Here is a 22,945-nt window from a genome sequence, read left to right as displayed (position 1 = left end):
ACTCTCTGTGGGTTTTTCATAGATGGCTTTTATGATATTGAGGTATGTACCTTCTATGCCTATACTCTGAAGAGTTTTGATCAAGAAAGGATGCTGTACTTTGTCAAATGCTTTTTCTGCATCTATTGAGAGGATTATATGGTTCTTGTTCTTTCTTTTATTAAGGTATTGTATCACATAGATTCATTTGCGGATGTTGAACCAAACCTGCATCCCAGGGATAAATCCCACTTCGTCATGGTGAATAATCCTTTGAATGTACTGTTGGATCCTATTGGCTAATATTTTGGTGAGAATATTTGCATCCGTGTTCATCAGGGTATTGGTCTGTAGTTCTCCTTTTTGATGGGGTCTTTGTCTGGCTTCGGGATCAAGGTAATGGTGGCCTCATAAAACGAGTTGGAAGTTTTCCTTCCATTTCTATATTTTGGAACAGTTTCAGAAGAATAGGTTTTAATTCTTCTTTAAATGTTTGGTAGAATTCCTCTGGGAAGCCATCTGGCCCTGGGCTCTTGTTTCTTGGGAGGTTCTTTATTATTGCTTCAATTTTCTTAGTGATTATAAGTCTGTTCAGGTTTTCTATTTCTTCCTGATTCAGGTTTGGTAGTTGATACCTCTCTAGGAATGCATCCATTTCTTCCAGATTATCTAATTTGCAGGCATAGAGTTGCTCATAATATGTTCTTATAATTGTTTGTATTTCTTTGGTGTTGGTTGTGATCTCTCCTCTTTCATTCCTGATTTTATTTATTTGGGTCCTTTCTCTTTTCTTTTTGATAAGTCTGGCCAGGGGTTTATCAATCTTGTTAATTCTTTCAAAGAACCAGCTCTTAGTTTTGTTGATCTGTTCTACTGTTCTTTTGATTTCTAGTTCATTGATTTCTGCTCTGATCTTTATTATTTCTCTTCTCCTGCTGGGTTTAGCCTTTATTTGCTGTTCTCTCTCCAGCTCCTTTAGGTGTAGGGTTAGGTTGTGTATTTGAGACCTTTCTTGTTTCTTGTTTCTTGCTATATACTTTCCTCTTAGGACTGCCTTTGCTGAATCCCAAAGATTTTGAACAGTTTTGTTTTCATTTTCATTGGTTTCCATGAGTTTTTTTAATTCTTCTTTAATTTCCTGGTTGACCCATTCAATCTTTAGTAGGAGGCTCTTTAGCCTACATGTATTTGAGTTCTTTCCGACTTTCCTCTTGTGATTGAGTTCTAGTTTCAAAGCATTGTGGTATGAAAATATGCAGGGAATGATCCCAATCTTTTGGTACCGGTTGAGACCTGATTTGTGACCTAGGATGTGATCTCTTCTGGATAATGTTCCATGGGAACTAAAGAAGAATGTGTATTCTGTTGCTTTGAGATGGAATGTTCTGAATATATCTGTGAAGTCCCTTTGGTCCAGTGTGTCATTTAAAGTCTTTATTTCCTTGTTGATCTTTTGCTTAGATGATCTCTCCATTTCAGTGAGGGGGGTGTTAAAGTCCCCCACTATTATTGTATTGTTGTCGATGTGTTTCTTTGCTTTTGTTATTAATTGTCATATAATCGGCTGCTCCCATGTTAGGGGCATAAATATTTACAACTGTTAGATCTTCTTGTTGGATAGACCCTTTAGGTAGGATATAGTGTCCTTCCTCATCTCTTATTATATAGTCTTTGCTTTAAAATCTAATTTGTCTGATATAAGGATTGCCATCCCAGCTTTCTTTTGGTGTCCATTAGCATGGTAAATGGTTTTCCACCCCCTCACTTTCAATCTGAAGGTGTCTTTGGGTCTAAAATGAGTCTCTTGCAGACACCATATTGATGGGTCTTGTTTTTTATCCAATCTGATACTCTGTGTCTTTTGATTGGGGCATTTAGCACATTTACAACAGGGTAACTATTGAAAGATATGACTTTAGTGCCATCGTATTGCCTGTTCTGTGACTGTTACTGTATATTGTCTGTGTTCCTTTCTGGTCTATGTTGCTTTTAGGCTCTCTCTTTGCTTAGAGGACCCCTTTCAATAGTTCTTGTAGGGCTGGTTTCGTGTTTGCAAATTCCTTTAGTTTTTGTTTGTCCTGGAAGCTTTTATCTCTCCTTCTATTTTCAATGACAACCTAGCTGGATATAGTATTCTTGGCTGCATATTTTTCTCGTTTAGTGCTCTAAATATATCATGCCAGTCCTTCCTGTCCTGACAGGTCTCTCTGGATAGGTCTGTTGCCAATCTAATGTTTCTACCATTGTAGGTCACAGATCTCTTCTCCCGAGCTGCTTTCAGGATTTTCTCTTTGTCTCTGAGACTTGTATGTTTTACTGTTAGATGTTGGGGTTGTTGACCTATTTATATTGATTTTGAGGGTGGTGCTCTATGCCTCCTGGATTTTGATGCCTGTTTCCTTCCCCAAGTTAGGGAAATTGTCTACTATAATTTGCTCCAGTATACCTTCCACCCCTCTCTCTCTTACTTCTTCTTCTCAGATCCTAATTATTCTAATGTTGTTTTGTCTTATGGTATCACTTATCTCTCGAATTCTGCCCTTTTGATCCACTAGTTGTTTATCTCTCTTTTTCTCAGCTTCTTTATTTTCCATCATTTGGTCTTCTATATCACTAATTCTCTCTTCTGTGTCATTTATCTTAGCAATTAGAGCCCCCATTTTTTATTTCACCTCATTAATAGCCTTTTTGATGTCAAGTTGGTTGGATTTTAGTTCTTTTATTTCTCCAGCAAGGGTTTCTCTAATAACTTCCATGCTTTCTCCAAGCCCAGCTAGGTCTTTAAAATCATCATTCTTAACTCTAGTTCCGACATCGTACTAATGTCTGTATTGAGTAGGTCTCTGGCAGTTGGTACTGGCTCTTGTTCTTTTTTTGAGGTGATTTTTTCCATCTTGTCATTTTGTCCAGAAGAGAATAGATGAATGAGAGAAAAAATGCTAACAGGGTAACAACGTCCCCAGAAAATATACTCTAAACAAATTTGAAAAGACCTGAAACTGGAGGGAAAGAAAGGGAAAGAAAGAAAAAAAAGAAAAAGATAAAGATAAAGATAAAAACAAACAAACCAGAACAAAACAAAACAAAACAAAAAACAGAATATGATCAAATATGATCAGGCTGGTGCATTGATCAGTGCCACACACTAGATTTTGGGCCTCCCAAAATTTTAAAGAAAGAAAAACTTATATATGTACAAAAATAAGGGCTAATATGATGAAGGGATGGAATATGATTGTAAAGATGAAAATCATAAAAGATTTTATAAAAGGAATGGATAAGATAAGAAGTTGTTTGAAAAAAGAAAGAAGAGGATTTAAAAAAAGAAAAAAAAAAGGGAGAGAATGTGGTCAGGCAGGAGACTAGAACAAAGCCATACACTAGAGATTTAGGGTATATTTTGGTCTGTTAGAAGAAACTGTATCTCAAAATTTTAAAGAGAGAACAACATATATATATATATGCCAAAAATAAGAGTAACTACTATGAAGGGTTAGAAAATAACTCTAAAAATGAAAAATAAAAATGTTTTTTCAAAAAGGGATTCATAAGATGTTGGCTGAAAAAGGGAAAAAGAAAAATTAAAAAAAAAAGACAGTTAAAAAAATTAACTTTGAAAGACTAAAGAATCATGGTAAAAAAAGCCATGAATTCTATGAGCAGTATTCCCCTAGCGCTGGAATTCTGATGTTCTCAATGATCCGTAAACTTGGTCTTGGCTGGTGGTTCGTGCTGATCTCCTGGGAGAGGGGCCTGTTGCCATGGTTCCCAAATGTCTTTGCTGGAGGCGGAATTGGCCCACCCTTGCCAGTCCAGGCTAAATAATCTGCTCAGGTTTGCTCTTGGGAGCTTTTGTTCCCTGCAAGCTTTCCGTTTGGCTTTGGAGGACGAGAGCGAAAATGGCGGACTCCCAATCTCTGTTCCAGAGGGACCGAGAACTCGGGGCCCCACTACTCAGTGCACCCCCAGAGAAAAGCAATCACTCCCGTCTCCCCGGTCTCTGGCCGCACTCCATGCTCACCCGGCCAGTGACCAAGTGTTTCTATCTCTGGCACCTGACCCTGTGTGGAGTCTCCAAACCCAGCAGATCCCTGCAGTGCACTCCCATGCCACTCCTCCCAGGGGAGGAAGGGGAGTCTCCCCAGCTCTGCCACTTGTTGGGTCCCTGCTGGAGGAGCAGTGGCCCAACTGTGCCTCGGATCATGGTTTATGGCAACCCCGAGCTGAGAGCACACTCCTCTGCTCCGTCTCTGCAGCCGGCTTCCCTGCTCCGATACCTGGGAGCTCTGCTGCACTCAGGCACCCCCGGTCTTTCTGTGACCCCGAGGGTCCTGTGACCACACTGTCCCACAAGGCTTCCACCCCTGACTTAGCCACTGGAGTGACATTCCTCAGTGGACCTGACTTCTAAAATTCCCGATTTTGTGCTCTGCTGCTCTATCACTTACCAGAAGTGGCCGACAGAAGCCCCCTCCCCCGCCGTCTATCCTCCCGAATATCGCCTCGGATTCAATTCTCCGCATGTTCTACCTTCCAGAAAGTGGTTGTTTTTCTGTTCAGAGTTGTTTCTATTCTTTTCTTCGATCCCCTGTTGAGTTCATAGAATGGTTTGATCCCTATCCAGCTGAATTCCTGAGACCAGACGAAATCCAGGTCTCCTATTCCTCCGCCATCTTGCTCCACCCCCTACATCGTTGATTCTAACCACCATCTTAAGTACTAGCACTTCTCCATTTTACAATTGAATAAACTGAGACATAAAAGGTGTAAGTGATCTGACCAAAGTCACGCTGCTCCTACATGATGGAGGCTGGATTCAAATATATAGTCTGTTTTTGGAAAACAGATTCTAACCCATGAATACATAATGAATTACACTAAAATTATGAGAAAAACCATACTATTGTCCAAGCAAAACAGAAAACCAGTGAAGTACTCTAGAGTGTTTATCTCTTTTATTTTTATTGCACTTAAAGAAGAGAAGTAATTAATTAGAAAAAAAGGGTGGTATAAGAAGAAAATATTAAGAGTACTACAGGGGATTTTGTTATGATTTCCTTTGAGTTTCTTTTCTTTAAAAAAAAAAAAAAAAAACGGTATGCCTGGGTGGCTCAGCCGGTTAAGCGTCTGCCTTTGGCTCAGGTCATGATATCAGGATCCTGGGATCGAGCCCCGCATTGGGCTCCTTGTTCAGCAGGGAGCCTGCTTCTCCCTTTGCCTGCTGCTCCCCCTGCTTGTGTTCTCTCTCTCGCTCGCTCGCTCTCTCTGACAAATAAATAAATAAAATCTTTTAAAAAAATAAAAAATAAATTAAAATAAATAAAAACTTTCTTAGGCAAGATTGGGTATGTCATTTTTCTGAACTTAAATCCTTAATAAATTGTGGATTGTACATACTTTGGCTGGACTTGTCTCCATTAGTCCCTCTACAGGCTCCTGTAATTGTTCTTCTGCTCTTTTGCTCATATTCTTCTACCTTCATCTCACTCAAAAGCCAGCCTCTTCTATGTCACTTTTTTTTCCCTGCTGAAACAGAATATCAGTAAAGCCTTAGACCTTGAGGACATTTTAAAAAAACTTTTTATTTTGAAAAATCTCAAGCATATTCAGAAGCAGAGGAATTGTATAATAGACCCAATGTAACTGTCACTTAGCTCAACAATTATCAATAAATTAATATATTGCCAATCACGTTTCATCCCTACGCAATGCTTGCTACCCTCCATTATTTTGAAGCAAATATCAAACATTCCATTACTTATTTTATATTTCATTATTTGGTTCCAAAAGATAAGACCTCATTTACATAATTATGCTCACCAAATAATGATCACACTTAAAAAATAAGTGATTATTTCACAGTAAAACCAAGCATCCAATCAACATTCATATTTCTGCAATGTCAGTGTATTAAATATTAAATTCAGAGTGTAATTAAATTTATACGTTAACTAAGGTTAAACTGACATTTTTATGTTATTGAGTCTTTTTATCCAAGATAAAGATGTATCTTTGCATTTATTCAAATGTACTTTTCTATTGTATTTTTCAGTTCTATACTGTCCTTTTTGTTCTTTTTTATAACTTTTATTTCTTTGCTGAGATTTTCTGTTTTTTTTTCATTTGTTTCAAGAAAAATGTGTAATTACTTGTTGAAGCATATTTATCATGACTGCTTTAAAATCCTTATTAGATAATTCCAATATTTGATTCATCTCCATGTTGGCATTAGTTGATTATCATTTTTCATTCAAATTGTGACTTCCTGGTTCTTGATCTGATGAGTAATTTTTAATTGCATGCTGGACAGGTTGGAAGTCATGTCAGGAGTCTGTGGGTTCTGCTTAAATTTTTTATTTTGAGAAGTAGTCACCGTGCTTAGGTTTAGCAAGTAGATCCTGGTCTACTTTTGTAGACTGTGGTTCCAATTACAATTTAATTTTCAGAGTCTGTGCAATGTCATATTGATCTGCTTAGTTTATTTGGTGCTATGAAGGTGCCACTAGTCTTTGAAGATGCTGCTTATGGAGACAGAAAAACCTTCGAATTCTGGGCTACCTGGTGCCACTAGGTAGGGGACGATTCTCTCGTCTACAGAGTTAAAGAAGCTTCACTAGCCAGTCTGCTTGTTGTGGTGGGATTCACCTAATGGTGCAGCCCAGTTGTCTCTCAGTGGAGAAGGGGAGTCTCAGGAATGTATAAACAAAGTCTCCATGGGTTGCATACTAGTTGTGGATCCTCCTTGTTGATAACCCCTGGCTTCCTGATGCCTCTCAGTTGGGAGAAGGGATAACACTTCCCATGGGGTAACTTTTTAACCACTTACTGTATTTTCTCCTACAATAATCAGTGAGATACTGTTTCAAATGAAGCCCATTTCTAAGTCTAATATTTCCAAAGAGAAAATGATCAATATCTCTATTTTGGGGTCACCAAACATTTTTCTGTAAAGAGTTTAACAGTATATATTCTGGTTTTGCAGACCATAAGGTCTCTGTCACAATTACTCTACTGTGCCATTTTAGCAAAAGCAGTCATGTACAACACATAAGAGAACGGGTGTATTACAATAAAACTTTACTTACAAAACAGAGAGCTGGCCAGATTTGGCTCATAGCCTGTAGTTCACAGAACCCTGTTCAAAGTTTCAAAATTCACTTACATAAAGTAATGCAAATTAGTTTCTTATCATTTCTATTTTAAATTTCTCCTATTATGACTATTTTCTCCTTGTCATTTTAGATTCTGTGTATTTGTGCTTTCTCCCTTTTGCTTGTAAGTTATACAATACTTTGCCTGTTTTGTTTAGTTTTTTTTCAAATAATTAGTATTTAGTTTTATTTACTAGTTCCATTTTATTGTTGTTTAATACATCAATGTTGTTTTTAATCTTCACAAACTTCTTTCTACTTTATTTTGTTCATGTGTGTTTTTCTTTTTCTAAGATCCTAAGGTGGAAATTCATATGTTTGTTTACATTGCTATTTAGATAAATAATTAATTTGTAAGTTTTCTGCTAGTAATGTTTTTCTGTTTCCCACAGATTTAGATATGTCATGTTCTTATATTACAATTATAAATAAATTTTATAATTTTATTTTTCACTTCCCTTTAGATCTACTAGTATTTTTTTTCAAGTAGGTTCTCCACCCAGCATAGAGCCCAACACAGGGCTTGAACTCATGACCCTGAGATCAAGAACTGAGCTGAGATCAAGAGTTGGAAGCTTAAGAGACAGCCACCTAGGTGCCCCAGATTGATTAGAATTTTTTTTAATTCTATATGGAAATATCTTTTGGGTTTTTGATTTTGTTATTAATTTTTAGTTTTCTTTCATTATGGTCTAAACTATTATTTATGTTGTTTCTAGTTTTTGGAATCTATTGAGTTCTTTTTCCGTACTTTGATATAGTCAATTTCATAAATATTCCATGTCCACTTGAAAGTATCTCCTCCATTATGATTGATTTTGATATATATCTCTTATCTAAGATTTACCTTATTGAATATATTATATCTACCTTATTGAATATATGGTACTTTTTTATAGCTTTACCAATATCTTGTCTACTTGATTTGACTTAGATGTCAAAGTTTTCTCTATTAATGTAATTTCGTCTTCTTTTTTTTAAAGATTTTATTTATTTATTTGAGAGAGAGAGAGAATGAGAGATAGAAAGCACGGGAGGGAAGAGGGTCAGAGGGAGAAGCAGACTCCTCGTTGAGCAGGAAGCTCGATGTGGGACTCGATCCCGGGACTCCAGGATCATGACCTGAGCTGAAGGCAGTCGCTTAACCAACTGAGCCACCCAGGCGCCCTCTATTAATGTAATTTCTGATTTATGAAAGTTGGTAATATGTTATTGAATGAATTGTAGCCATTAGCACAATAAAGTCTCATTTTATGTTTCTTAATGCATTTGGTCTTAATTCTACTTTTTCAGATACCTAGTATGTATCATAGTGTTCAATTATGATTTGTTAATTATTCTGAATTTCTTTTATTTCCGTGGGTGATATAAACTATTATATTTATTGACATAGTCAATACATCAATATTTTCTGCCTATTTCTGTTTCATAATATATATGTATATATACATGTATATTACACAAATATGTTATACTAATACATTAAAAACAAATTAATATTTTTATAGTACATTTCAGTTTGCTTTTGGCTATTGTTTATTGATTCCCTACTATGAGCTATGTTGAAATTAGTAGTAACTTTCTTTTCTCCCTACTCTTTTGCATGATATCCAATATGAAATAATATTCTTTTATTCCCAGCTGATGCTGTTAAAGCAATCATCAATCTTCTTTTTATAAATACTCTGCCTTCTCTTCTCATTTTTGATAATTGTTCCAAATCTACATTACCAGAAAATATATACATTGTATTCTGACCTCAAAATCTCTCCAAACTTTTGGTTGGCTAAAGCTCATTCTATAGTAAATTACTCAGGTAGAGCTCACGGGAACAATATTTGCTAAATTACTACATGTTCATAGCCATTTATTTGCAGCTTTTATGTTGACAGTTGGTTTGTCTACATAGAAAATGTGGCTTGCATTTTCTTTCTTCTGAGAATCTTTAATTTACTCTATTCCAAATCTGGGATAAAGTGTTGCTGTAGAAAACTCCAATGATAATCTGATTCTTTCTGTATAGATTTTTCCAAGTATGTGGCATATATTTTAATAAGTTGCAAATAATCTTGTATTTCAAAAAATTTAAAAAGAAAACTTTTAGTTAGAGTATATTCTGTTACCTTGGTTTGGTTTTCATATAATGACTCCTATATAAAAGTGTTGAATTTTATCTATGAACCTCTATCTTTATCACTTTCCTTCAAATTGTTTTTTAATCTCCTTTTTAATTTATTTTTAATCTTTCCTTCTTTTCATCCTCTATTTCCATCAAGGCATTATCAGTAGTTTTACTGATTTTCATATCCTTTATACTCACTTCTTTACTTATGAAATTACCTCTTTTCTTTTTCTTTTCTGAGTCTGTCATCTTTTTTCCCCTAATCTAGCTTTTCTCCAATTACTGCATTTATATTAAAAAAATTATATTGCTCTTTCATAGCTTCTAGCATTCCCTTAATTTCTTTTAAGTAATCTTGAAATATTTGTATATTAGTCCCCTAATCCTGTTGTAACAAATAACCACAAGCTTAATGGCTTAAAACATGCATATTTATTATTTTATAGTTATGGAAGTCAAAGTCCAAAATCGGTCTCACTTAGTTAACTCACTCACGGTGCCAACAAGGCTGGGATCCTTCTGGAGACTGTAGGTGAGATCCTGTTTCCTTGCTTTTTCCAGCTTCTAGAGATAACCCATATCCTTTGGCCTATAGCCTTATTCATCAGTCTTCAAAGTCAGTGATGTTGAACCAAGTCCTTCTCATGTTACCATCTCTCTAATTCTGCCTCTTCAGCCTCCCTCATCCACTTGTAAGGTCCCTTGACATCATGTTGGACCCACCAAGGTGATTCAGGCTAATATCCCTATTTTGTTTAGTTTGTGCCTCATTAGCAGCCTTAATCCATCTGCAGCTTAAATTCTTTGCCATGCAACCTAACATAGTCACAACTTCCGGGGATTAAGATGAAGATATTTTAGGGAGCCATTATTATGCTTACCACAATTAGCATACAATTTTCAAATGTTGTGAGAGCATGTCATTTTTGTATGTTTTCATTTTCTGTAGAAATATTATTTTTATTCTCTTGTTTCAGTCATTACACTATATTTTATACAACCATTATCCTTGTAAGTAAAGAAGTTTTTCTGATAGTCTGGTGCATTTTGAGATCTGCTTCTTCCCTTCTCTTTTCTCACCGGTATCTGAACTGTCTCATTTTTTGGCCCTACTGCTTCTATCTTGCTCATTGAATTCGACTCCTAGCAGTTTTTCCTCAGTGCAGGGCTTAGTCTTGGAAGAGAGCTTTGTTTTAATAATTTTGAGAGCTTATAGGCCCAAATGTCTCCAACACCATTAGAACTTATAGCAACATAATCCATTGTACTCTTCTTTGAATTGGATCCTACAGAAACCTGTCATGTTCTTTTTGGCTGTTGTTATCAGATGAGCTCACTGCTCACCATTCTCAGAACTAAGAGAAATCCAGTTGTATTCCCTCCATTTATCCCCACATAGATATGAATACCTTGTATTGTGAAATATTGGTGGTTTGTAGCCACTCATATTTGGAGGTTCCAGGGGATTTATTTGCATATGGTTTTGTATATGGATCTTTGGTTTTGCCATAGTCATTGCTTTGCTTATTTTATTGGATAGTCAGAGAGATTCAAGAACTGTGCCACTACCATCTTCCAGATTGCTCTCTAACTTTTAGGGATACGAGCAGAAGAAGTAGGTGCAGCAGGTCCAAATTCTTTCTGAGTGATACATGATAACTGTGTAGTATATACAGGTTGATTGAGAAAAGAGAATGTTATTTGTTACTATGGATCTTCTAGTTCTTTAACCCTGTCTCTTTCCTTTAAGGAAGGCTAAATAAGGTAAAAAGGCAAGACTAAGCCACAGTGGTGAGAGAAAGAGTTCATTCAAGAGCTGCTTATTTGGTCTAACAATCTCTCTTTCCAACCACTGGAGTTCTTAGCCCAGGTCATAACTTGGATGCATTCATCAATTTATTGGTTAATTGTTCATTTATTCAGGTATTTATAATATAACTCCTATGTACTGGGTTTACTCTAAAAGATACAAAGATTATGGAAACCTGAACCTTATTCTCAAATGTCTTGAGTCTAGTATGGAAGATAAAATTAATTTACAAATAACTGTAATGTAGATGTTATAAAGGTATGTCCTTATAGGGAGAGCTAATTAATCAGAAAAGGGCCAAAAGAAATAACAAAATATTTCCCCCTTCTACCTCATTTCCACCTGAATCTTCCCAATATCTCTAGAATATGCTTCAGATAGACAGGCAAGTCTGTTTTTCAACTACCTCAGAAAAGGGGAGGTGATGGTTTTGTTCATCTAAAGGGATGTTCATAAAAGAGATGTTGTCCCTCAAGGAGGGCTTGTTTAACAGCAATTACCACGTGATTAAGTCCAACATTCTGGCAAGAAAGGAAAACCAAAAATATTCATCATGAAGTTACTCAATTTTAGAAAAGGGAGCTATGACAAAATTTGGGCCCTTCTTAGGAAAAAAAAATCCTAAAAGAAATAGTTCTGAAAATAAATAACCATGAAGAAGTCTGGAGACTGTTTAAGAACAACTTATTGGAAACTCAGGAAAAATGTTTGACTCAACCCAAAAAGAACAAGCATTTAAAAATAAACATTAAATGCCTAAATGGCAAAGGAGAGAAGTCTGTTTAAAAAAAAAAAAAAAAGAAGGGATAAGGGCAAGGAATCTTTTTAGGGAGGAAAAGAATTTTCTAAGAGTGGGATTCTTATAAATGTGACAGGTTGAATTTAAACAAATTTAAACAGGTCAAAAACTACTTAATTATGAGGGCACCTTGCAAGGGAATCCAAAATCAAACACTAAGGTCCTCAAACAAAGAAAAGAAAGTAGGTAAAGTATTAACAGAACTTTTTGAGATTCAAGACAAGAAGGTTGTACTCAAGCACAAGAAGGCAAAAGCAAATATATATATATATATTCTCTATATATTGTTTGTTGTAGTGTTCATGAAAAAAAGTAATTTTATGAAGATCTACTTTAAATTGAATTTTAAATGAAGAATCTGTATCAATTAGCTTTTGCTGCCTAACAAAGCACTCCAAAACTTAGCTGTTTACAACAATGACTTAATAGATCATGATTCAGTGAATGGGCAATTTGTGCCAGGATCAGTTGAGCAGTTCTGCTGGTCTGAACTTCTTTTCACTCAAGTGCCTGCAGTCAGCTGGTGGCTCAGCAGGAGCGACTTGGTCAGGATGGCCCCACCCACCAGTGTGGCAATCCTAAACTTATTCTCCCTGGTTGTCCTCCCTGTGGTCTCTTGGCTGATCAGGACTGTCACATCCTTGTTCAAGGATGACCTGTGCAGCCACAGAGAGCAAATCTTAATGTATAACCATTTATGTGCCTGCTGTTTTTGTCTTCCTCATGTCCCATTGGCCAAAGCAGGTCACATGGCAATGCTCCACGTCAAAGAGCAAGACGCGAACTCCACCTCTTGTTAGGAAGAACGGCAAAGTTACAATACAAAGAGATGTGTTTATAAAGATAGCCGGAATTATTGTGGACATCTCTGCAAACAGTCCACCACATTTTGCCCTCTGGCCACAGTAAACTTTCTTCCCACAAGCAAAATACATTCCTTCTCTTCCACAACTTCACATCTCATTATGGTATTAGTTTTGAAGTACAAGATCTTCATCTAAATATGGTCCAGATACAGATGAGGATCTTCGGGTACAGCTCCTCAAGTGTGACTCCTCTTTATCCAAAGGCTTAGCACTAAAGTTATCTGTCTATGTCACACACACACACACACACACACACACACGCACGCACGCACACCATATAATAGTGAGAAAGAATAGGTAACAGCAATAGACACCTCCACTCAAAATGGGAAGAAAGAAGTATAGACAGTCACACTGGTTGATTGCTACTGTGAAATCTTGCCAAGTAAATGTTAACAAGAGCCTCTGCTCCTGGAACAGGGCATTTTACCTAACTGGGGCCCAATATTATCCCCAGGAATGGTTTCCAAGTCCATTGTTCAGTGCTGCTCTAGAAGCCTGAATTGTATCCATAGGAAGTTGGGGCTCAGAGGCTTCCTTTGGTTTCCAACTGTTTCTCTTCTTTCTAGCAAAATCTTTCACCGAGCTTTATAAGTTCCCCTATGAAGCAGAATCAAGTCCACTCCATGCTCCAAAATCTACATCCACGATTTCTTTAGAAAAGACATCTCTCTGGGTAGCATGTCAGGCTGATATAGGAAAGTACCCTTAAAGTTACTGAAAGCTCTTTTGTCCAGATGAAAAAGTCTGCTAAGCACCACCTTACTCTACCATAAGACTTTTAAAAGGATCTGATAGCCATACACTTGATTTACTCTTATCAAGGAACCATTTCTTATTTTGAGAATCTTTTGCCGTCTGGAGATATTGGATATGAAAAACAGCTTTATTTTCCAACCCCGAAATTTGGCTTCCCTTTACATCTCTAAATTCTGCTTGCCAAATCGTTCTTCTTCAGCTCTTCTTTTTCTCACAGTATTGAATCAAGTGCAGCTGGAGAAGCCAATGGGTACCTTAACCATTTGGCCATAAGATTGTCTTAGGCATATCTACAATGTTATTAGGTACATTTTTAAATCTCATGATTGCTTTGTCAACTGTTTTGCAGCTACATAACGTGGATTCTCCTCTTTTTAGCTGGCTATTGCTGTTTTCTCAGCAGTTTCCTAGCCTCTAACAGCTTGTTTGCCTTTTTTTAAGGCTTTCACAGCAGTTTCTGCATTACTTTTTCAGACTCTATTTCCAATCTTATCCTCAAACCTTCACTACATGTTTTCAGTTTTGTTACAACACCCTCCCACTTCTGGTACCAATTTTTATATCAGTTCAATTTTACTGTGTAATAAACTACTTCCATAAGAAACTGTCTGGAAGAAAACAAGCATTTTTTGTTGTTGTTGATGACCATGATTCTGTGGGTTGACTGGGCAGTTCTTCTGGTCTGGATTGGTTCTCTGAGGACTGGAGAGTCTAGGATGACCTCAGTTGGATGACCAAGGCTGAGCTAATCTGGGACAGCTGAGCCTCTATCCACATGTCTCTCCTCCCTAAGGAAGCTAATCTAACTTGTTCACATGGCAAACGCTTTCCTAGCACAGGAAAAGAAGGCAAGCCACAGTGGGCAAACACATTTCAAACCTTTGATTGCATATATCCTATTGGCCAAAGCAAGTCACATGCTAAGGCCATATATAGGGGGTGGAGAAATAAAATCCACATCTCTTTTTTTTTTTTACTGTTTTAACTATTTTTTTGTTATTTTATTTTATTATGTTATGTTTATCACCATACATTACACCATTAGTTTTTGATGTAGTGTTCAATGATTCATTGTTTACATATAACACCCAGTGCTCCATTCATTATGTGCCCTCTTTAAAACCCATCACCAGGCTAACCCATCCCCTCATCCCCTCCCCTCTAGACACCTCAGTTTGTTTCTCAGAGTCGATAGTCTCTCATGATTCGTCTCCGCCTCCGACATCCCCCCCTTCATTTTTCCCTTCCTGTTATCTTCTACTTTTTAAAAAATATATAATGTATTATTTGTTTCTGAGGTACAGGTCTGTGATTCAACAGTCTTACACAATTCACCACGCTCACCATAGCACATGACCTCCCCAATGTCTATCACACAGCCACCCCATCCCTCCCACCCCCCACCACTCCAGCAACCCTCAGTTTGTTTCCTAAGATTAAGAATTCCTCCTATCAGTGAGACCATATGATACATGTCTTTCTCTGATTGACTTATTTTGCTCAACATAATACCCTCCAGTTCCATCCACATCATTGCAAATGGCAAGATTGCATTCCTTTTGATGGCTGCATAATATTCCATTGTATGTGTATATATATATATATATATATATACCACCTCTTCTTTATCCATTCAACTGTCGATGGACATCTTGGCTCTTTCCACAGTTTGGTTATTATGGACATTTCTGCTATAAACATTGGGGTGCATGTACCCCTTTGGATCCTTACATTTGTATCTTTGGGGTAGCTACCCAGGAGTGCAATTACTGGGTCGTATGGTAGCTCTATCTTCAACTTTTTGAGGAACCTCCATACTGTTTTCCAGAGCGGCTGCATCAGCTTGCATTCCCACCAACAGTGTAGGAGGGTTCCCCATTCTCTGCCTCCCCACCAACATCTCTTGTTTCCTAACTGGTTAATTTTAGCCATTCTGACTGGTGTGAGGTGGTATCTCATTGAGGTTTTGATTTGGATTTCCCTGATGCTGAGCGATGTTGAGCACTTTTTCATGTGTCTGTTAGCCATTTGGATATCTTCTTTGGAAAAATATCTGTTCATGTCTTCTGCCCATTACTTGATTGGATTATTTGTTCTTTGGGTGTTGAGTTTGATAAGTTTTTATAGACTTTGGATACTAGCCCTTTATCTGATATGTCATTTGCAAATATCTTCTCCCATTCTGTCGGTTGTCTTTTGGTTTTGTTGACTGTTTCTTTTGCTGTGCAAAAGCTTTTTATCTTGATGAAGTCCCAATAGTTCATTTTTGCCCTTGCTTCCCTAGCTTTTGGAGATGTTTCTAGGAAGAAGTTGCTGCGGCTGAGGTTGAAGAGGTTGCTGCCTGTGTTCTTCTCTAGGATTTTGATGTATTTCTGTCTCACATTTAGGTCTTTCATCCATTTTGGGTCTATTTTTGTGTGTAGTGTTAGGAAGTGGTCCAGGTTCATTCTTCTGCATGTGGCTGTCCAATTGTCCCAACACCATTTGTTGAAGAGACTGTCTTTTTGCCATTGGACATTCTTTCCTGCTTTGTCAAAGATGAGTTGACCATAGAGTTGAGGGTCCATTTCTGGGCTCTCTATTCTGTTCCATTGATCTGTGTCTGTTTCTGTGCCAGTACCATACTGTCTTGATGATGACAGCTTTGTAATAGAGCTTGAGGTCCAGAATTGTGATGCCACCAGCTTTGTTTTCTTTTTCAACATTCCTCTGGCTACTTGGAGTCTTTTCTGGTTCCATACCAGAAAAGGTATTATTAGGATTATTTGTTCCATTTCTTTGAAAAAAGTGGGTGGTATTTTGATAGGGATTGCATTAAATGATTAGAATGCTCTAGGTAACATTGATATCTTCACAATATTTGTTCTTCCAGTCCAGGAGCATGGAACGTTTTTCCATTTCTTTGTGTCTTCCTCAATTTCTTTCATGAGTATTTTACAGTTTTCTGAGTACAGATTCTTTGCCTCTTTGGTTAGATTTATTCCTAGGTATTTTATGGTTTTGGGTACATTTGTAAATGGGATTGACTCCTTAATTTCTCTTTCTTCTGTCTTGTTGTTGGTGTATAGGAATGCCACTGATTTCTGTGCATTGATTTTATATCCTGCCACTTTACTGAAGTCCTGTATGAGTTCTAGCGGTTTTGGGGTGGAGTCTTTTGGGTTTTCCATATAAAGTTTCATATCATCTGCAAAGAGTGAGAGTTTGACTTCTTCTTTTCCAATTCAAACGCCTTTGATTTCTTTTTGTTGTCTGATTGCTGTGGCTAGGACTTCTAATACTATATTGAATAGCAGTGGTGATAGTGGGCATCCCTGCCATGTTCCTGGTCTTAGAAGGAAAGCTCTCAGTTTTTCCCCATTGAGAATGATATTCGCTGTAGGTTTTTCAAAGATGGCTTTTATGATATTGAGGTAGTACCCTCTATCCCTATACTAAGAAGAATTTTGATCAAGAAAGGATGCTGTACTTTGTCAAACACTTTTTCTGCATCTATTAAGAGGATCATATGGTTCTCATTCTTTTATTAATGTATCGTACCACACTGATTGATTTGCAGATGTTGAACCAACCTTGCAGCCCAGGAATACATCCCACTTGGTCATGGTGAATAATCCTTTTAATGTACTGTTGGATCCTATTGGCTAGTATTTTGGTGAGAACTTTTGCATCCATGTTCATCAAGGATATTGGTCTGTAATTCTCCTTTTTGATGGGGTCTTTGGATTTGGGATCAAGGTAATGGTGGCCTCAGAAACGAGTTTGGAAGTTTTCCTTCCATTTCTATATTTTGGAACAGTTTCAGAAGAATAGGTTTTAATTCTTCTTTAAATGTTTGGTAGAATTCCCCTGGGAAGCCATCTGGCCCTGGGCTCTTGTTTCTTGGGAGATTTTTTATTACTGCTTCAATTTTCTTAGTGGTTATGTCTGTTCAGGTTTTCTATTTCTTCCTGGTTCAGTTTTGGTAGTTGATACATCTCTAGGAATGCATCCATTTCTTCCAGATTATCTAATTTGCTGGCATAGAGTTGCTCATAATATGTTCTTACAATTGTTTGTATTTCTTTGGTGTTGGTTGTGATCTCTCCTCTTGCATTCATGATTTTGTTGATTTGGGTCATTTCTCTTTTCTTTTTGATAAGTCTGGCCAGGGGTTTATCAATCTTGTTAATTCTTTCAAAGAACCAGCTCCTAGTTTTGTTGATCTATTCTACTGTCCTTTTGGTTTCTAGTTCATTGATTTCTGCTCTGATCTTTATTATTTCTCTTCTCCTGCCGGGGTAGGCTTTATTTGCTGTTCTCTCTCCAGCTCCTTTAGGTGTAAGGTTAAGTTGTGTTTTTGAGACCTTTCTTGTTTCTTGAGAACGGCTTGTATTGCTATATACTTTCCTCTTAGAACTGCCTTTGCTGCATCTCAAAGATTTTAAACAGTTTTGTTTTAATTTTCATTGGTTTCCATGAATTTTTTTAAATTCTTCTTTAATTTCTTGGTTGACCCATTCATTCTTTAGTAAGATGCTCTTTAGCCTCCATGTATTTGAGTTCTTTTTGACTTTCCTCTTGTGATTGAGTTCTAGTTTCAAAGCATTGTGGTCTGAAAATATGCAGGGAATGATCCCAAACTTTTGGTACTGGTTGAGACCTGATTTGTGACATAGGATGTGATCTCTTCTGGAGAATGTTCCATGGGCACTGGAGAAGAATGTGTATTCTGTTGCTTTGGGATGGAATGTTCTGAATATATCTGTGAAGCCCCTTTGGTTCAGTGTGTTATTTAAAATCTTTATTCCTTGTTGATCTTTTGCTTAGATGATCTGTCAATTGCAATGAGGGGGGTGTTAAAGTCCCCCACTATTATTGTGTTGTTGTCAATGTGTTTCTTTGCTTTGTTATTAATTGTCTTATATAATCGGCTGCTCCCATGTTAGGGGCATAGATATTTAAAACTGTTAGATCTTCTTGTTGGATAGACCCTTTAAGTATGATATAGTGTCCTTCCTCATCTCTTATTATAGTCTTTGGTTTAAAATCTAATTTATGTGATAAAAGGATTGCCACCCCAGCTTTCTTTTGGTGTCCATTAGCATGGTAAATGGTTTTCCACCCCCTCACTTTCAATCTGAAGGTGTCTTTGGGTCTACAATGAGTCTCTTGCAGACAGCATATTGATGGGTCTTGTTTTTTTATCCAATCTGATACCCTGTCTTTTGACTGGGGAATTTAGCCCATTTACATTCAGGGTAACTATTGAAAGATATGACTTTAGTGCCATTTTATTGCCTGTAAGGCAACTGTTACTGTATGTTGTCTGTGTTCCTTTCTGAACTATGTTACTTTTAGGCTCTCTCTTTGCTTAGTGGACTCCTTTCAATAGTTCTTGTAGGGCTGGTTTTGTGTTTGCAAATTCCTTTAGTTGTTGTTTGTCCTGGAAGCTTTTTATCTCTCCTTCTATTTTCAATGACAACCTAGCTGGATATAGTATTCTTGGCTGCATATTTTTCTTGTTTAGTGCTCTGAATATATCATGCAAGTCCTTTCTGGTATGCCAGGTCTCTGTGGATAGGTCTGTTGCCAGTCTAATGTTTCTACCATTGTAGGTTACAGATCTCTTGTCCCAAATTGCTCAGGATTTTCTCTTTGCCTCTGAGACTCGTAAGTTTTATTTTTAATGTCAGGGTGTTGAGCTATTTTTATTGATTTTGAAGGGAGTTCTCTGTGCCTCTTGGTTTTTGATGGCTGTTTCCTTCCCCAAATTAGGGAAGTTCTCTGCTATAATTTACTCCAATATACCTTCTGCCCCTCTCTCTCTTTCTTCTTCTTCTGGGATCCCAATTATTCTAATATTGTTTCATCTTATGGCATCGCTTATGTTTCAAATTCTACCCTCATGATCCAGTAGTTGTTTCTCTCTCTTTTTCTCAGCTTCTTTACTTTTCATCATTTGGTCTTCTATATCACTGATTCTCTCTTCTGCCTCATTTATCCCAGCAGTTAGAGCCCCCATTTTTATTGTACCTCATTAATAGCCTTTTTGCTTTCGACTTGGTTGATTTTAGTTCTTTTTTTCTCCAGAAAGGGTTTCTCTAATATCTTCCATGCTTTTTTTCAAGCACAGCTAATATTTTTAAAATCGTCATTCTGAACTCTAGTTCCCACATCTTACTAATGTCCATATTGATTAAGTACCTGGCAGTCGGTACTGCCTCTTGTTCTTTTTTTTTGAGGTGAGTTTCTCCATCTTGTCATTTTGTCCAGAGGAGAATAGATGAATGAGAGAACAAAATGCTAACAGGGTAACAACAACCCCAGAAAAATATACACTAAACAAATCAGAAGAGACCTGAAACTGGGGGAAAAGAAAGGGAAAGAAAGAAAAAAGAAAATGTTAAAACAAACAAACAAACAAAAACCCTGAATATGATCAACTATGATCAGGTTGGTGCATCGATCAGTGCCATACACTAGATTTTGGTTGTATTTTGTCTGTTAGAAGAAAGTGCCTCCCAAAATTTTAAAGAAAGAAAAACTTATCTATGTCCAAAAATAAGGGTAGATACGATGAAGGGATGGAATATGACTGTGAAGATGAAAATTATAAAAGATTTTACAAAAGGAATTGATAAAATAAAAAGTTGGTTGAAAAAACAAAGAAGAAGATTAAAAAAAAAAGGGATGGAATGTGATCAGGCAGGAGACTAGAACAAAGCCATACACTAGAGATTTAGGGTATATTTTGGTCTGTTAGAAGAAACTGTATCCCAAAATTTTGAAGAGAGAACAACATATATATATATATATATATATATATATATATATATATATATATATATATATACCAAAAATAAGTTTTACTACTGTGAAGGGATAGAATATGACTCTAAAAATGAAAAATAAAAAAGATTTTTTAAAAAAGGGATTGATAAGATGTTGGTTGAAAAAGGGGAAAAGAAAAATTCAAAAAAAAAGAAAAAGAAAAAAATATTAAAAAATTAACTTTGAAAGACTAAAGTATTATGTGAAGAAAGCCATCAATTCTATGTGCAGTATTCTCCTAGTGCTGGAGTTCTACCATTCTCATTGATCGGTAAACTTGGTCTTGGCTGGCTATTCTTGCTGATCTTCTGGGGGAGGGGCCTGATGCTGTGGTTCCCAAACGTCTTTGCTGGAGGTGGAATTGCCCCACCCTTGCCAGTCTGGGCTAAGTAATCTCTCGGGTTTGCTCTTGGGAGCTTTTGTTCCCTGCAAGCTTCCTGTGCAGATTTGAAGGACGAGAGTGAATATGGCAGCCTCCCAGTCTCCGCCCCAGAGGAGCTGAGAACTCGGGGCCCCACTCCTCAGTGCACCCCCAGAGAAAAGCAGTCAATCACTCCTGTCTCCCTGTCTCTGGCCACACTCCATGCTCACCCAGCCTGTGACTGAGCATTTCTATCTCTGGCACCCGACCCTGTGTGGAGTCTCCAAACCCAGCAGATCCCTGCTCTGTGCTTCTGAACTGCTCCTCCTGGGGCAGGAAGGGGGGGGGTCTCCCCAGATCTGCCACTTGTTGGTTTCCTGCTAGAAGAGCAGTGGCCTGACTGTGCTGTGGATCAGTTTATGGCAAACCTGAGCTGAGAGCACACTCCTTCGCTTTATGTCTGCAGCCAGCTTCCCTGCTCTGATACCTGGGAGCTCTGCCACACTCAGGCACCCCCGATCTTTCTGTGACCCCGAGGGTCCTGAGACCACACTGTCCCGCGAGGGTTCCACCCCCCACTTAGCCACTGGAGCAACGTCCCTCAGGGGAGCTGACTTCTAAAAGTTCTGATTTTGTGCTCCGCTGCTCTATCACTCAGCAGTAGCGGCTGATGGAGGCCCCCTCCCCCGCCGTCTATCTTCCCGAATATCACCTCGGATTCACTTCTCCAGACATCCTACCTTCCAGAAAGTGGTTGCTTTTCTGTTCAGAGAGTTCCTGTTCTTCTTTTCTTTGATCTCCTGTTGAGTTCGTAGGTGTTCAGAATGGTTTGATCCCTATCAACTGAATTCCTGGGACCAGAAGAAATTTAGGTCTTCTATTCCTCCGCCAACTTGCTCTAAACTCCACATCTTAATGTGAGACACAACCAAACCTCATTGAAAAGGGGTGTACTTGTAGAATGATAACAACAATTGTGACTCTCTTGCAAACAATTTACCACATAAGCTAAAAATTATAGTCCTAATGTGAGAAAATGCACAAATGTGCTAGACTGATTGATAAATTAGTACAGATAAATCACAGATCTTTAGAAAATGGTGAGGGATAGAGAAAATGACCATAATATATAACTTTCCAGAGATGGCCATAAAGCCTTAAATCTGTAATCACTGATCACACCGCCTTTCTATGTGACTATCACTAGAGAAGTTTTGGGGGAATGCAGAAGATGAGTATCAGTTAAAGTAATCATAAACTGAAAGAATCAAGTCCACATTCAGGGGCATGTAGAATCACCGAAAAGCAGTGTTTTATATCTCCCCACCATACAAACATTCCTTTAAATGGATTCAAGTAAATCAGATCAAAAGCAATATCAAGGGTACCTTGGAGGGAAAAGAAGACAGTATTTCCCAAAATGACAGCCTTAAACTTAAGGACTGAGATGTGGGGGGGGGGGGTGGGGGGGGAGTTAAAAGAAGTTGAAATCCTATCTCCCCTGACACCCTTAACACATCAGAATTATTTGTACTAAAATGTAACCATAAGAGTGTCTTGGGTAATTTTAACCCCATTTGGGATTACATTCCTTCTTCTCTTCTGGTTATTTCCCAGGAGTTTCAAGAATTTTTTCTACATTGAATTATGGATCTTTCCAGAGTACAGTCTGGAGTGATGACCCCAATTGCTATAAACCAGATAGAGCTCTGAGCAGGAGCCATAATAAAAAGGTAGAATGTCTAAAAATAATCTACTAGAGGAAAGGCACCATTTGTAACCAATCTAAAAAATGCTCTGAGAATACATATAGCTATTCCTTTCTTTTATATCATAGCTACATGAAAAGACTAGAAAGAAAGGCGTTAAAATTTTAACATTGATTATCTTTTGTTATTTGGAATTTATGATATTTCAATTTTTCCTTATTTTGGATGATTTACATTTAAAAGTTTCTTTATAAAATAATGGCAGATTACACATTAGAAATGATAATAATTAAGAATACAAACTGATTCAATATTAAGTCATATTTGCTCCAAATACTGTGTTACAAAAGCAGAGTATAAAACATACATATATACCGGGCGACTGGGTGGCACAGCTGGTTAAGCATCAGACTCTTGGTGTTGGCTCAGGTCATGATCTCAGGGGTGTGATTTGAGAGTGGATTTTAGAGTAGAGAGCCCCAACTCGGGCTCAGTGCTCAGTGTGGTGTCTGCTTGAGATTTTGTCACCCTCTCTCTCTGCCCCTCCCCTCCCAACTCTCTGCTTATGTGTGCACT

The sequence above is a fragment of the Zalophus californianus genome, chromosome 2 (genome assembly GCF_009762305.2).
Source record: "Zalophus californianus isolate mZalCal1 chromosome 2, mZalCal1.pri.v2, whole genome shotgun sequence".
NCBI lineage: Eukaryota > Metazoa > Chordata > Mammalia > Carnivora > Otariidae > Zalophus > Zalophus californianus.
The sequence above is the reverse complement of the archived record's forward strand: the minus strand, read 5'-3'. Positions refer to the sequence as shown.